Source organism: Amblyraja radiata, chromosome 12 (assembly GCF_010909765.2).
Source record: "Amblyraja radiata isolate CabotCenter1 chromosome 12, sAmbRad1.1.pri, whole genome shotgun sequence".
Classification (NCBI taxonomy): domain Eukaryota; kingdom Metazoa; phylum Chordata; class Chondrichthyes; order Rajiformes; family Rajidae; genus Amblyraja; species Amblyraja radiata.
In genome coordinates, this window is record NC_045967.1 from 53,832,642 (window position 1) to 53,847,003 (window position 14,362).

The window sequence follows — 14,362 nt, forward strand, 5'->3', positions numbered from 1 at the left end:
CATTAGCTTTGAGGATGTGGAATCGATATGGGTAGAGCTGCGAAACACTAAGGGGCAGAAAACGCTAGTGGGAGTTGTGTACAGGCCACCTAACAGTAGTAGTGGAGTTGGTGATGGCATCAAACAGGAAATTAGAAATGCGTGCAACAAAGGTAAAACAGTTATAATGGGTAACTTCAATCTACATAGAGATTGGGTGAATCAAATTGGCAAGGGTGCTGAGGAAGAGGATTTATTGGAATGTATGCGGGATAGTTTTCTAAACCAACATGTAGAGGAACCAATGAGAGAGCAGGCTATTCTAGACTGGGTATTGAGTAATGAGGAAGGGTTAGTTAGCAGTCTAGTTGTGTGTGGCCCCTTGGGCAAGAGTGACCATAATATGGTTGAGTTCTTCATTAGGATGGAGAGTGACATCGTTAATTCAGAAACAAGGGTCCTGAACTTAAAGAAAGGTAACTTTGAGCGTATGAGACGTGAATTGGCCAAGATAGACTGGCGATTGATTCTTAATGGGTTGACGGTGGATATGCAATGGAAGACATTTAAAGACTGCATGGATGAACTACAAAAATTGTTCATCCCAGTTTGGCAAAAGAATAAATCAGGGAAGGTAGTGCATCCGTGGATAACAAGGGAAATCAGGGATAGTATCAAAGCGAAGGATGATGCGTACAAATTAGCCAGAAAAAGCAGCATACCGGAGGACTGGGAGAAATTCAGAGACCAGCAGAGGAGGACAAAGGGCTTAATTAGGAAAGGAAAAATAGATTATGAAAGAAAACTGGCAGGGAACATAAAAACTGACTGCAAAAGTTTTTATAGATATGTGAAAAGAAAGAGATTAGTTAAAACAAATGTAGGTCCCTTGCAGTCAGAAACAGGTGAGTTGATCATGGGGAACAAGGATATGGCGGACCAATTGAATAACTACTTTGGTTCCGTCTTCACTAAGGAAGACATAAATAATCTGCCGGAAATAGCAGGGGACCGCGGGTCAAAGGAGTTGGAGGAATTGAGTGAAATCCAGGTTAGCCGGGAAGTGGTGTTGGGTAAATTGAATGGATTAAAGGCCGATAAATCCCCAGGGCCAGATAGGCTGCATCCCAGAGTACTTAAGGAAGTAGCTCCAGAAATAGTGGATGCATTAGTAATAATCTTTCAAAACTCTTTAGATTCTGGAGTAGTTCCTGAGGATTGGCGGGTAGCAAACGTAACCCCACTTTTTAAGAAGGGAGGGAGAGAGAAAACGGGGAATTACAGACCAGTTAGTCTAACATCGGTAGTGGGGAAACTGCTAGAGTCAGTTATTAAAGATGGGATAGCAGCACATTTGGAAAGTGGTGAAATCATTGGACAAAGTCAGCATGGATTTACAAAAGGTAAATCATGTCTGACGAATCTTATAGAATTTTTCGAGGATGTAACTAGTAGCGTGGATAGGGGAGAACCAGTGGATGTGGTGTATCTGGACTTCCAGAAGGCTTTCGACAAGGTCCCACATAAGAGGGTGATTTCACGAAAGGTCACTGGGGCGTAGATCCGCACCCACGTGACCGAAAATTTTTCTTTATTCATTTGTTAGATGAAAAGTATTAAAAGTTAGAAATCCTTCAGTAAAATTGCAAAATCGTCCACGGCTCTCGGGTGGGTTTTAACATGCAAAATGAACACGCTTCTGAAGCTACAATCACCATTTAAATATCCGTGAATCATAAATGCGTCTTGAAATAAATTTTACTCAGATGCAAATTAAGGAATGGTATAATTGTCAGCTGTTCATTTGACAAAATCAGGACATTTTATTAATAGCCAAAAAAATCCTGATTTTGATATACCATTCCTTAGTTTGCATCTGAGTAAAATTTATTTCAAGACGCATTTATGATTCACGGATATTTAAATGGTAAATGGAGCTTCAGAAGCGTGTTCATTTTGCATGTTAAAACCCACCCGAGAACCATGGGCGATTTTGCAATTTTACTGAAGGATTTCTAACTTTTAATACTTTTCATCTAACAAATGAATAAAGATAACAAAGCCAATAATGCCTTACTTTTTATGAAATGCAGCGAGCAAACGCGATAATTCCCGATATTTTGGATCTTTAAATCTCCACGAAAAATGTCCGCTATCAACTTCCGCTTATTTTGCCCCTTCAGCTCCCTCTTGTATTTACCTTAGTTTCTATCTTTTTTTTTTAACTGTAAATTTAGGTAGCTGTGCCTCACGGTCACCCCGACTGGCTCAGTAAATTGCAGCTCAAAAACTGGCCATTTTCGATGTTTTTAACGGGTGTGAAAGTGCGTGTTTTCCCATTCACTAACATGTACCGGAAGTGACGCTTGCCCCCAGTTAAAATTTTCGGTCACGTGGGTGCGGATCTACGCTCCAGTGACCTTTCGTGAAATCACCCTATACAAACTTAAAGCACACGGCATTGGGGGTTCAGTATTGATGTGGATAGAGAACTGGCTGGCAAACAGGAAGCAAAGAGTAGGAGTAAATGGGTCCTTTTCACAATGGCAGGCAGTGACTAGTGGGGTACCGCAAGGCTCAGTGCTGGGACCCCAGCTATTTACAATATATATTAATGATCTGGATGAGGGAATTGAAGGCAATATCTCCAAGTTTGCGGATGACACTAAGCTGGGGGGCAGTGTTAGCTGTGAGGAGGATGCTAGGAGACTGCAAGGTGATTTGGATAGGCTGGGTGAGTGGGCAAATGTTTGGCAGGTGCAGTATAATGTGGATAAATGTGAGGTTATCCATTTTGGTGGCAAAAACAGGAAAGCAGACTATTATCTAAATGGTGGCCGACTAGGAAAAGGGGAGATGCAGCGAGACCTGGGTGTCATGGTACACCAGTCATTGAAAGTAGGCATGCAGGGCAGCAGGCAGTGAAGAAAGCGAATGGTATGTTAGCTTTCATAGCAAAAGGATTTGAGTATAGGAGCAGGGAGGTTCTACTGCAGTTGTACAGGGTCTTGGTGAGACCACACCTGGAGTATTGCGTACAGTTTTGGTTTCCAAATCTGAAGAAGGACATTATTGCCATAGAGGGAGTGCATAGAAGGTTCACCAGACTGATTCCTGGGATGTCAGGACTGTCTTATGAAGAAAGACTGGATAGACTTGGTTTATACTCTCTAGAATTTAGGAGATTGAGAGGGGATCTTATAGAAACTTATAAAATTCTTAAGGGGTTGGACAGGCTAGATGCAGGAAGATTGCTCCCGATGTTGGGGAAGTCCAGGACAAGGGGTCACAGCTTAAGGATAAGGGGGAAATCCTTTAAAACCGAGATGAGAAGAACTTTTTTCACACAGAGAGTGGTGAATCTCTGGAACTCTCTGCCACAGAGGGTAGTCGAGGCCAGTTCATTGGCTATATTTAAGAGGAAGTTAGATGTGTCCCTTGTGGCTAAGGGGATCAGAGGGTACGGAGAGATGGCATGTACGGGATACTGAGTTGGATGATCAGCCATGATCATATTGAATGGCGGTGCTGGCTCGAAGGGCCGAATGGCCTACTCCTGCACCTAATTTCTATGTTTCTATGTTTCTAAGTGGCTTACTGGATTTTTCAAAAAAACTTTTCTGTGTATCACACTTGAATTGTAGTTGGTTTTGGACTGCAGGTGGGGAATGTACCTGTGGCTGCAAAAGCTGCTGGGACACAGGCAGGGGAGCACGGGTTTGGCGAGACATCAGTCGTTGGGCTGGGGAATCCAGTATGGGATCCCTTGCAATGTTCCTTAAGTTGAGCAGGTTCAGTTATACGTCCGATTTTGCATGGTAAGACCGCTCCATTACTTGTTTTGCGCTTCGGACAGCGTGTTCGGCGAGTCCGTTGGACTGCGGGAACTCAGGGCTGCTGGTAATATGTCGGAAGTCCCATGGTTTTGCAAAGTTTTTGAAAGACTTGCTGGTGAACTGTCTGCCGTTGTCAGACGGAAGACGTGCAGGGGAACCGTGCACGGAGAAGTGACGCTGCAACTTCTCGATAACTGCTTCAGAAGTAATGGTTTGGAGTAAGTCAATGTTGAACCAACCAGAGTAAGTCATTAAGAACCAGATAGTGTTTCCCATGCCATTCGAATATGTCAGTGGCTTACGTGGACCATGGGAGAGGAGGGACCGGGTCCGGCAATAAAGGCTGCTTCTGCTGATGTGGTTCAGGCTTTTGCAGACGGCGCAAACTTCGGCTTTTTCGCGTATGTTTTTGGTCATACCAGGCCAGTAAAACATGCTTTGTGCCCATTGTACGGTTGCCTCCACTCCGGGGTGGCCCCTGTGGACGGCGTCGAAGTACTTGTCCTGGAGGACAGCTGGGACAACTGGCTTGTGGACCTTAACTATAATCCCGTCCTGTAACACCAGTTCGTCGCGAACCAGGAAGTATGGGCGGATTGCGAGCGGGGTGTTGTGCTGTTTATCCGGCCAGCCATGCCGGATGGCCGCAGACAGCAATTGTAAAGTCTCATCAGCAGCCGTGTATTCTGCTAGGCTGCTCAAACAACCAGTAGGAACATACGATGCCTTCTTTACTGAGAACTGGTCCTGTTCAGAGTTGTTGTTCGTTGGTTTTGTGTGGGGCTCTTGATAGCGTATCAGCTATGTGCATGTCCTTGCCTTTCTTATAAACCACGTTGAAATCAAATCGCTACAGCTGCATCATCATTCGTTGTAGGCGGGTTGGGGCAGCATGGATGGGTTTGCTCAAAATAGTACCAATGGCTGGTGGTCAGTTTCAATAGTCACAGACTTCCCAAAAATAAAGTCCTTGAATTTCGTGCAGGCGAAAACCACTGCGAGCAATTCTTCTTCGATCTGGGCGTAACATTGTTCATTGTCAGTTAGTATGCAAGAAGCGTAAGAAACAGGCTTGCAGTCGCCATGGGTATTGACTGCAGGCAAGCAGCGCCAATTTTGTTCTGGGATACATCGCAGGTGAGTGTTACTGGTAACTCCAAAGCAAAGCAGGCGAGAGTAGGTGAGATAGCCAGCTGCAATTTGAGAGTGTCAAATGCTCTTTGGTGCTGCGGATACCAGGACCATGCAGCGTCCTTGTGTGTCAGTTTTCGCAGGGGGGCAGATATGTCGCTGAGGTTGGGAATAAATATTTCCAGGTAGTTGACCATACCAAGGAACCTTTGTAGACTCGCAACGTCAGTAGGAACCGGCATTTCGTTGATAGCTGCAGTCTTTGATGGATCTGGTCTGAGATCATCACTTGTGAAAACATGTCTGACGTAAGTAACTTCTGGGAATCGAAACTTGCACTTCAGGGGATTGAGTTTGAGCTGAATGTCTTTGGCAAGGTCTAGTACTTTTTTCAGATTGGCGTCATGTTCAGCCAGGTCGCGTCCATAGATAAGAATGTCATCAACAATGATGGCACATGGATACTCAGCAAATAATTGTTCCATCGTACACCGGAAAACTTTGCTGGCAGAGTTGATGCCAAAGGGCATTCTCAGAAATTTGTATCGGCCAAAGGTGGTGCCGAACGTAATAAGATTGCACGAGTCTGGGTCTAGTGGAATCTTTTGGCATCCAGAACGAAGAATACTGATGCGTTTTTGAGCAGCAACTTCCTCTACTGTTCGCATAGGGTAGTGCGACCACCATGGTGGAAACCCAGTCTTACTGTAACTTCGGCAATAACACCCATGGAGACCATCCGCTTGAGATCATTGTGAACTCATCACGCATGGCATGCGGAACACTATGTGGTGCTCGGACCACAGGAACGATGTTGGGATTGACAACAATGTAGTATTAGAGAGGCAACTTGCCAAGTTCATTGTTAAACAGATCTTTGTATTGAGAAAGTACATGTTGAGTGGGCCCGTCAGCGAGAAAGAGTTGATGGACAGCGCAGCCAAAGTATCGTGGCATGCATTGATACCACACAAAGTCTCTGAATCCCCCTTGACAATATAAAACTTTAAGGTATGGGGCTGCTCGTCTACGTCTTACAGCACTTTCAATTAGTTTGTCCAAGTGGGTGTAGAACATCTCCGCCGTAAGCCCGAAGCGTGGCCGAGGCCTTTTCAATACGTTCAGCATTATGAATTTTTTTTAACTTTGATAACGTGATGACGTTGCATTTTGCCCCCGTATCAACCTTAGCGATCAAAGGCCTATTATTCACATACATGGTTACCTCAGGGTCAAGTTGCTCGTTAGACGAAGGGAGGAGAGAGTGGATGGCAGAGCTGGTATCTGTACTTTCTGAGAGCGGAGCAAGGGTTGGTAAACCAGGCTCTAAGCATTCGTTATCAGCAAGTTCATGTTGTAACAGGTGCAGGCTTGTCCTTGGAGCTGGCTGAGTCTCACGGGAACGGCAGCATCTAGCAAAGTGGTTTAATTTCTTGCAGAAATTACATGTTTTACCATAAGCAACACTGAACTGCCGACCCGCAGCATGAAAATAGTTGCAATTTTGACATTGAACAGCAGACCCTCTCCGCTGCCAGGCATGGGAGGGCTGGGAACGGGTGTTACGAGAGGAGGTGTCTGACACTATACTGCGAACGGTGACCGGAGGGCACAGACTCAGTGTGGGAAGAGGCTATCTCAGCAATGCGACAGGCGTGCTCTGCTTGATTAAGGGTTAAGTCAGTATTACGAAGGAGTTCACTCCTTAACTTGCTATCAAGCATACCTCCAAAAGCTTGTCACGGATGAGTTCATCGCACAGATCACGAAACTGGCAGTGTGCAGCCATGTGTTTCAAGACGCCAATAAAACGTTCAATCGGCTCATCAATCTGTTGCATACAAGCATAAAACTTGGTACGTTCAATAATGTAGTTCGAGGGCAGGTCGCACAACTGTCTGAACTTTGCAAGCAAAACGGCAGGGTCATCAATCGTCTCTGCAGGCACTAGGACCTGTCCATTAGCATCCAAAACGGTAGGCTCAAATGTAAATTTGTCCGCACGATTCATTGCCTCAGGTCCCACTAAAACAAGCCAAATGGCCTATACACATAGGGAGCAGGTCTGCTCCCTGTGAATTCTTCCTCATCTTCTCTAACATACAGGGTCGCCATGCCAAACATAGGGTCTAGCCGCCCTCTAGATGAGCATGGATAAGGGGAATATTTTCGATACGCATGCAAGCTCACTTAGAGACCTTCAGAACTTCTTCACAGATATGGCTTCAAAACACACTTTTGATGAATAAATGCTTTATTGTTGATAGAAAACAGTAAGATACATCCAAATTTCTTCCGACGTTACAACAATCTTCTTTGAACTCCAGCTTATAACTTTAGACATTAGAAAACTCTTCGTGTCTCCGTTACACTTCGCATGATCTCCTTTAGACCTCGCATGGTCAGAGGGTTAACCTTCTCCATGGTGGCTCTTAACTACACTAACTCCTAAGCTTCTGCGCAAGATACATAGCCCAAAACACGCCCTAAAACACGTCATAAATCCCCCCCACAATATAACGGGCAGTCTAATATTTAAAGGCACATGCCATCATCAATGACATGCAAAACAAGCCAAATGGCCACTACACATAGGGAGGAGGTCTGCTCCCTGTGAATTCTTCCTCATCTTCTCTAATATACAGGGTCGCCATGCCAAACATAGGGTCTCTGGGGAATTTACAGGTACCAGGTTTGTTCTTAACTATTAATTGCTTGTTTTCCGATCTTTTCTTATCAGCGCTTTCTTTCTTTGCCTTAGTCCTTTTCTCCTGCTCGTCTATCCACTGGCATTCCACCTGAAATAATTTCCATCCTTTCATCGTTCCATCGTTATTCCGCAACTCAATTCCTATTTTACAAGCATTATCCATCCAACTTCCATTTTGCTATTCCTCTTGCTTCTTTTCTGCCTCACTCTTCCATTCCATAATTCTTTCCTTCCATCTCTTCCCTACGCTTCTTTCCCAAATGAATATTTCTCCCTTTTTAATTGTCTCTATATTCCAGGTTCCCCCTACTGGCCAAGATTCATTACCCTAAAGTCTGTTCAATTTTTAGGTCAATATTCTAAACTCCCTGTTGTTCTGAGGATTCAAATAACACATTTGTTGTACAGCTGTCTTGCCATCATTCTTATCCAAATTATTTCCCATGTCTATCCAATCACCGACTACTTACTTAGTACACAAACTAACAAACTTTTTCAGTCTGTAAAGCCCAATCCTTTATATTAGTAACAAACCTTTGCAGTCTGTAAAATCGAATCCTGGCTATTCTCTCTGGTAGCAAATTCACAAATCTTTTCAAAACACTGTCTCTTCAAGACCCATATATTTCTTAATACACTTTTGTGGTAAAAACATTTAGTCTGCGTGGCCAATCTTTACTTGTGACAAAATATTTTTAGTCTGCCGTGGCCAATCTTTATTTTACTCAATTCAATCTTAATACAAGTGGTCTTACCTTCAATGTCTGCTTCTTTGGATTTCATTGCCTCAGGTCCCACTAAGTTAAGCAATACAGAAGCACGCACATCTGGCAGTCGTTGCGATGAACGTTGCGAACATAGTGAGTGTAGTCATGCTCGAAAAGACGCCAGCATTCAGCAATGTCAGAGTCAAAGATCAGAGGATGAGGACGGCGAGATGAATTTGCCATGATAGAGATAACTGGCACATATACTAATTAAAAAAACAAAACCCAATAAACATGAACGGAGTAGGTAAGACTCACTCTCTGACACCATGTAATGAGTGGAGTCAAACACATATCAAGGTACAACACATGTTTATTAGATCTACTTGCAGCATCGATATATGCAGGACATTGCAGCTCCTAGCAGCTACTCATACTGAATGGCGCAGGCAAACTCTTGTTAATATAAAACGCATATTAGGCGGAGCCACTACTAACAAGCACTACAATTGGCTAGTAGGAAATAACCAATCTACAATTATAATCAAAAATAGTGCAAGAGGGGTGGTTTAGTTTAGTTTACTTTAGGACACAGCGCAGAAATGGGCCCTTCGGCCCATCGAATTCACGCCGACCAGCAATCCCCGCTTACTAACACTGTCCTACACACACTGGGGAAAATTTATATTTATAGCAAGCCAATTAACCTACAAACCTGTACGTCTCTCGACTGTGGGAAGAAACACACATGGAGAAAACCCACGCAGGTGAGGTGGGGGAAGTGTTTTGGTGTCGAGAATGGGAAATAGAATATCTTAATCTTCCAATGACCATAGAGTGATTTCACGATTGACACATGACCCTTACTTGACCCCTACTGTTGCCACACAATGCCTTCTGGTGTACATACGGTGAACTTCAGGTGCAGCGGCCTGTCTTCTGTCCCAGCATTCGGACTCTACGCTGACTGATTCCACACTCGCGGACCCCGGGCCGTCTGTCTCCACGGATGGTGTCTGGTGGCTGAAACGCGGCGGCGGGGCTACAAACAGCCCAGCACCCGGGAGGGAGAAAACACCCCGTGTGGGGGTCGGGGTAGTGAATTACCCGGTGTGTGGGCCGTGGGGGTGAATCACCCGGTGCAGGTGTCGGGGGGGTGAATCAACCTGTGTGTGGGTCGGAGTCCGGGGGTGAATCACCCCGTGTGGTGGTGGGGGTCGGGGTGAATCATCCCGTGTGTGGGGGTCAAGTGAATCACCCCGTGTGGGGGTCATGGACCCGTGCCGGTGCAGCACGATCACCGACTCTGGGTGGGCGGAGAGACCAGACTGTCCCCAACTCTGCTGCAGCTGATGGGATGTTGCCGGGTTTATGGCCCCGCTCCACTCGGCCCCGTGTGTGGGCACTGCTGTTCCACAGCCCGTGACAGTGCGGCCGCACAGGGAGAGACGGGGCGGAGGGCGGCCGTGGCCGAACAGCGCTGACCCCTGGACGAGAGTGGGGGCTGCCCCGAGGGATCCGCACCTTTGGCCCCTTACACTGGTGCTCGGGTTTAGACAGCTCAGTCACCCTCCAGCCGTGGGCGGTTGTGGGCTGGGACTTGCCCTCAATCTGCCAGCAAGCTGCTCTTTCATAAGTCAGTGAGCAGCAGTGATTTGGGCGTTTTTTTCCAGGTAAGAACGCACGTGTTTCGTGTGTTACTAGTGCATGCCGGAAGCTGCCTTGTACTCCAGAAGGCTTGAGCGACTCCATGCATCACGCCCTTTGACCTTATGACTTTCCGTGCAACCTCACTATTGCTGAGGATTACTGCAGTGAATTCATTAATAGACACTTTGGAAAGGGTGTAGAGGTAGTTTACCAGAATGAAACATAGAAAATAGGTGCAGGAGGCACTGTACGTACTGGAACCATCTGAAACCCTTCCTGGCTAGTGTGTACCATGTCACAGCAAGATACACATCCCAAGCAGATCTACATTTCCATCTAATCTCACAAACGATAAGCACAAATATGAATTATTTTCAACTCCATGTATTTGCCCTGGTGAATTCCTCCAGAAATTGTTTTGTACTCATTGGTGCTGAGATATGACAATGCCTGGAGCTTCCTGCAGAACTTCACAGCTCAATGTTCTCTGGCAGGACCTGACTGTGCTGTCTCAAAAGATCTTGGTTAAAGACAGCCCCGTGTACTGTTCCATTATTTGACTTGCAGATCACAGCTCTTAGAAAAGAAAAACAAATGTGAATGTGTAGAGTGCAAGAGATGAAGGTACAGTTTGGAAGAAGGGGGAATAGTTTGGATTGGACAGAGAGGATGGGACTTCCATGTGTGAAGCAGAAATACACCAGACAGCTTCAAGCCATTTTGCAACATCCATTCCTTAACTCTGCACTACCATAATTCCAAAAGGAATGATTGTATCATCGCCTGCCTGGAGATCTGCTGATGACAGTCTGAGGGGTAAATAACTTAAGGGCTTTATCGAGGATAAACACCGGCTGTCACGGGATTATTGATTGAACAGTGAGCATACAACGAGACCAAATACAACACAGTTGACAAAAGTGAGGGGTAAATATAAAATAAGAGCTTCACCGAGGTTAAACAGTTTGTCACGGGATTATTTATTAACCAGTTAGCATAGAACGAGATCAAGTGCAACACAGTTGACAAACGTGAGGGGTGAGCTTCGCCGAGGATAAACACGGGCTGTCGTGGAATTAATTATTGAACAGGGAGCATGGAATGAGACCGAGTACAACAGTTGACAAAAGTGAACTTACCCACAGGCCGAAGTGGAAGAGTGCAAGAGAGTCCCGGCTGGGAGCAGACCCGGACCCGCCGCCAGCGTCGACGTAGGATGTCTCCATGTCCCGCTGCCGCCAGGCCGAGCGGTCGCCCCCAACCGCCGCGTTCAAACGCTGCCCCCCCCAACCGCCGCGTTCAAACGCTGCCCCCCCCCCCAACCGCCGAGTTCAAACGCTGCCCCCCCCAACCGCCGCGTTCAAACGCTGCCCCCCCCCCCAACCGCCGAGTTCAAACGCTGCCCCCGCCCCGCCCGCTGCGTTCAAACGCTGCCCCCCCCACACACACAAACCAACCGCCGAGTTCAAACGCTGCCCCTCCCCTAAACCGCCACGCCCTTTGTAAATTAGCAGAGCGCTCGAGAGCTCGCTGCCGCGTCGCGCGCCAGCCGACAGGCGCCATTTTGTGGTCGTTTTCCCGCCCGCTGTCGACGCGCCTCCAGCTTGACCGCCGCCGCCGGACTCTCAGCTTCCCCTTTCACTGACAGACATGTCCCCCTTTTCCGCTCATTCTTCCTAAACCTACGTGATCTCCCGGTTTCTAAACCTTTTAACCTTCCCCCTCCCATTCCAAGAAACGTCACCCATTTCTTCTCTCGAGATAAGCTGTCTCTCCCGCTGAGTTACTCCAGCTTTGTGTGTCTTTCCCACGTTGAACTTTCTGTCCTGGGCTTCCTCCATGGTCAGAGTGGAGCCCAATGTAAATTGGAGGAACAGCACCTGATATTTCGCAGATTACAACCCAGCAGTATGATATTGAATTCTCTAACTTCAAGTAACCCTTGCCTCCCCTCCCCTCAACCATAGTTCTCAGATTAATTTAATTGTCCTGATTACTTTTTCTGTTTGTATGTCCCGTTGTCACCTTCCCCTTAGCTAAACAATTAACAATGTGGAAGATGCTGGTTTAAACCGAAGATAGACACAAAAAGCTTGAGCAAGCATGCAGGTACAGCAGGTAGTGAAGAAATCGAATGGCATGTTGGCCTTTATAACAAGAGGAATCGAATATAGGAACAAAGTGGTCCTTCTGCTGTTGTACAGAGCCCTAGTGAGACCACACCTGGAATATTGTGTGCAGTTTTGGTCCCCTAATCTGAGGAAGGACATTCTTGCTATTGAAGGAGTGCAACGTAGGTTTACAAGGTTAATTCCCGGGATGGCGGGACTGTCATATGCTGAGAGAATGGGGCAGCTGGGCTTTTACACTCTGGAGCTTAGAAGGATGAGAGGGTATCTCATTGAAACATATAAGATTGTTAAGTAGCAATGTTACAAAATTCTAGAAAGCTGATTTAAATGGACTTTAATTTACAGCAATTGAACACTAAATTCCTTCCATTTGGCCTATAAATTAATGTAAATGAGATTAAAATCCAGTTTTCTACTGCCTGTCGGAGGTGGATTTCGTTGGGCTGCTAGCTGCTGAAGAAAAGTTGATCGACTGCCGTTCAGTTTTTTTTTTTCCGCGAGACAATTTAATAATTATTAAAATAAAAAGCGACTTCTAACGCCCTCAACGCCTACAACGTGACGGATCGCAAGAACGGGGCAAAACAACGGGTAAATTGTCTATTTTACATATAATCTTGCTTCTTCGATGGCTTCAATCTAATTTTACGTTGCGAAAATGTGATATGGGCCCCATACGAAATGTGATTTGGGCCCCCGGCAGTGTTTTTCCTGCCAATATGGAGTTCAAATTCACCGCAAAAGCTACGTTCTAATCGATCGCGTTCCAGAAAAACCCACTCGCAAGATGATTTAAATGCTCTTTTTTTTTGGACAATCATGCCATAAGAGCATCTAAATCGTCTTTATTTTGTGTTATTGCCTATCCATAGTCAATATTTTTATACTAAATATAAGTTTTAGTCCCATGTATTGTGCAAAAAAACAATAATTTTGATTATATTGAGTGGATGTTTCTAGATTAATTTATGGGAATTAAACATTAAATTCCTTCCATCTGGCATATAAATTCATGACAGTGAGATTTAAAAATCATGTTATATTGTGAATTCTTGTGTCAATGGGATTAGTTTGTTATTTGGATACTTAGGCTATTTAAAAATATATATCCTTTTCCTAAGAGATGGAATCTACAGGATATTCTTAATAGGAAAGTAGTGGGCAGAAAGGCATGTCATGCGTGGTTTGAAGAGCAAAAACTTGTAGTTTACAATTGCAAAATTGAAAAGTTGAGGAAAAACAAGGTGTACAGAGTTGCTTATTGGTTACAATCTGAGGAATATGATGATGCGCAGCAGCAGGACGAAGGAATATGAAGGACCTGCGGGATATAATTATAAAAGGGATAAGAGAGGCAGTACCCAAAGGACAGAATTTCGAACGAGCATTTGAGAACGGACAGCAGAAAGATGAGGCCCCGACAGTGTTCCTTCAGAGACTTAGGAAGAACATGCAACAGTATTCTGGAATAGACCCGGACTCAGGGGCAGGACAACAATTGCTTAGGGCCAATTTCGTGACCAAATCCTGGCCTGATGTAAGGAAGAAATTAGAAAAGATGGATGACTGGAATGAGAAACCACTGCCTCAGTTGCTTACAGAGGCCCAGAAAGTGTACGTGAGGAGAGATGAGATAAAACAGAAGGGAGAGGCAACGATTATGATGCAGGCTGTAAAGCGAGTGGTAGATGTTAAGGAATAAGAAGGATACAACAGGGGTCAGGAAGAGACAAATACGGAACCACGTTGGAGGGTGGGACCTAGAAGATGTTATTATTGTAACAGAGAAGGACACTTAAAACGGGACTCCTTGCTTGCCGTCAGCTGTTTGAGCAGTAGTATCCGGACGAAACAGAGACTCGGCAAAGAAGTGAGAGTGATAGGAGATCGCGAAAATCGAGTGATTTTGTGTAGAGACCTCGGTAAGAAACTTTTACTATTAAGTAGTTCCTGGGCTATTGAGAATGATGAACACGGTATTAAGAATATAAGACCTTGTGGTTAATGCCCTGAAGGATTCAGGGGGCTGCAAGGCAAACCCAGAAGGGAGGGGAAAAGGCTGTGGGCCAAATCCCCGCATTCTGCCCAATAGTCCGTTGGGGGCAAATGCTGGACCTTGGAGGACAGGAAATACCCAGGGGTTGGAGAAGCCAACAATTATGTTATAGTCAGTTTGGGAAAATGAAGAGCTGAATATGGGCAGGAGATACCCACAGA

General features: G+C 45.5%; 1 long non-coding RNA gene across 1 annotated transcript; it reads left to right on the top strand.

Moving 5' to 3' along the window:
• Nucleotides 1-1,621: 1,621 nt before the first annotated feature.
• On the top strand, nt 1,622-6,538 carry LOC116979412. The gene is made up of 3 exons (XR_004413718.1): nt 1,622-1,632; nt 6,224-6,226; nt 6,270-6,538. It is a non-coding gene; the product is annotated as an uncharacterized LOC116979412 (long non-coding RNA).
• Nucleotides 6,539-14,362: the final 7,824 nt, after the last annotated feature.